Raw genomic sequence first — 2,496 nt, 5'->3', positions numbered from 1 at the left:
AAATGATTTCCACCAATAAATGAAATAATAGAATCACCATTTTGCTACCCTCTGTGAATTAACTGGTACAAGCACTGAGCAGCCACGACTGCTAACATCACCAAAAGAGAGGCAGCCAGACATGGTGTGCCTGCTGAGGGAAGCCCGCACCGCCGCCTGGAATGTGGCCTGAGGGATCCAACCAGAGCCCGGTCAGCACTCTGGGCCCAGCTGCCAGTTTGCCAGAAATGCAGGCGACGAAGGAGCAGGTTGAACTGCACTGTGTGTGCAGTCAGCAAAATCTAGACCGAGGAGACTCCACCGGTCAAACAGCCCAGATAGTCCAACAAATTAACTGTAAACAGGGAGACATGGGGAGAATGGTCAACATACCCTAACTGACCCCCCAGTGAGTTGTGCCCTTATATAATCCCTTCCCCCGAGGGTGGGTATAACCTGCAACTTGCAGGTCATAGAATATGGCCAAGGTGATGGGATGGCAGCCCCATAACCATCTTTTGTTATCTAAAACTCCATCTTAGCAGATGCAAGGGGAGACTCCTCTATTGGTCGTCTTACAAAATATTTGTTTATTTATTTTAAAGATATTTATTTACTTGACTCTGCTGGTGGGTCTTGGTTGCAGCTTGTGGGCTCTTAGTTGTGGCATGCAGGATCTAGTTCCCTGACCTGGGATCGAACCTGGGCCCCCTGCATTGGGAGCATGGAGTCTTAATTGCTGGACCACCAGGGAAAGTCCTTCCCCTATTAGCCTTAAATAAGAAAACAGCCAGGCTGTGAACAACCTATGGAGAGCGCCACATGACAAGAAACTTGGGGTAGCTTCTAGAATTTAAAGCAATGGCCAGGAAATACTGGGGCCCACAGTTTTGCAGCGGCGAGGAAATGAATCAACAGCCAGAATGAACTTAGAAGTAGATTCTTCCCCAGTCGAGCCTGCAGACAAAAATGCAGCCTGACAACATGTTAATTGCAGCTGTGAGTGAGGCTCTGCGTGGAGGATCAGCTCAGGGGTGCCCAGGCCTCTGACCTATGGAAGCTCAGAGATAATGCACGTGTGTTTTCGCCCACCACATTTGTGATAACACGTTACACAGCACAGAAAAACTAGACACTTGCCTGGTGGTCCAGTGGCTAGGACTCTGTGCTCCCAACACAGGGGGCGCAGGTCTGATTCCTGGTCAGGGAACTAGGTCCCACATGCCACAGCTGTGAGTTCGAGTGCTGCAGTTAAAGATGCCATGTACCTCAACGAAGACATGGCACAGCCAAATAAATCATTAATAAAAAAATAAATATCTTTTAAAATGTATTTTTTAAAAAGATGGTAAATTGTATGGTGTATATATTTAACACAACTTAAAATTTAAATAGGCAAAAGATTTGTAAAGACCTTTCAGAAAAGATACCACAGGATCAGGCCACAAACCTTAAATATATACAATGTTTGTTTGTCAATCATACCTCATTAAAGGAAAGGGGAAAGTTTATTTAAAACAATACTTGTTGATGTTTGGCAGAAACCAACACAACACTGTAAACCAAATAGTCTTCAGTTAAGTTTTTTTAAAAAAAGCTAAAAAAAAAATAAAGTAATACTGATAAGTAACTTCTCTTGAGCATCTGCCATGTGCAAAAGGCACAGCTCCAAATGCATCATTTATACAAACTCTTTTAGTCTTCCCCACAACTCTACCATGTTAGTACCATTGTTATTTCCAGCAAAGAGAGGGTGAAACCAAGGCATGGAGAGGCTAAGAGATTTGCCCAAGGCCCCACCGATACAAAGTGGCAGAGGCCGCACCAGGCAGTGTAGCTCTGGAGTCTGTGCTCTCAGTTGCAGAGGTAAAGAGGCTCTGATGGGCCATGGGGAGGAAAGTGTGCCTGCCCTGCTGGTCCTGATGGACTGTGCTGAGGAAGCAGGTCCAGCAGGAAGAGGATATTGATTTTACTTTTGGGGTTTTTTTGGCTGTATGGCACAGCATGCAGAACTTCCCCGACCAGGGATTGAACCTGTGCCCCCTGCATTGGAAGTGTAGAGTCTTAACCGCTGGACCACCAGGGAAGCCCAGGAAGAGGATACTGAGACAGGCATTTCCAAAGCAAAATGTATCACAAGCTTCATTCGTTCCCTTCAGAAATCTTTACCAAGCCTCTCCTGCGTGCCACGCACTGTCCCAGGCTGCTGGGGCTCTAGCCGCGAGCACCTCAGGCGGAAATCCCTGCCCTTGTGGAGCTGAGATTCCAAACCTTCCCATGCTTCTGCTTTTCCAGCTGTAAAAGGGATACTCAAAGACTGTGAAAAAGAAAACAAGGGAGCAGAAGAAATGCTTAGAGGTTTACAGGTGACAATGGATAAACCAGACCTTCACAGCAGCATGGATCACCTCCGCAGGCCACAGATCCAGCAGGCTGTCAACAGGTGGCATTCCCTGAACCCTGTGTGCTGTTTTTACCTCCACATTGGTCATTATAAGGTAATGCAGGAAATATAAT

General features: G+C 46.4%; 1 non-coding gene across 1 annotated transcript; it reads right to left on the bottom strand.

The window, feature by feature from the left end:
* Positions 1 to 1,992: 1,992 nt before the first annotated feature.
* Positions 1,993 to 2,065, bottom strand: TRNAG-UCC (transfer RNA glycine (anticodon UCC)). Its single transcript has one exon. It is a non-coding gene; the product is annotated as a tRNA-Gly (tRNA).
* Positions 2,066 to 2,496: the final 431 nt, after the last annotated feature.

Source organism: Bos taurus, chromosome 23, assembly GCF_002263795.3.
Source record: "Bos taurus isolate L1 Dominette 01449 registration number 42190680 breed Hereford chromosome 23, ARS-UCD2.0, whole genome shotgun sequence".
NCBI classification, from domain to species: Eukaryota; Metazoa; Chordata; class Mammalia; order Artiodactyla; family Bovidae; genus Bos; species Bos taurus.
Note: the sequence above shows the minus strand (reverse complement) of the source record. Positions and strands in the feature narration are given on the sequence as shown.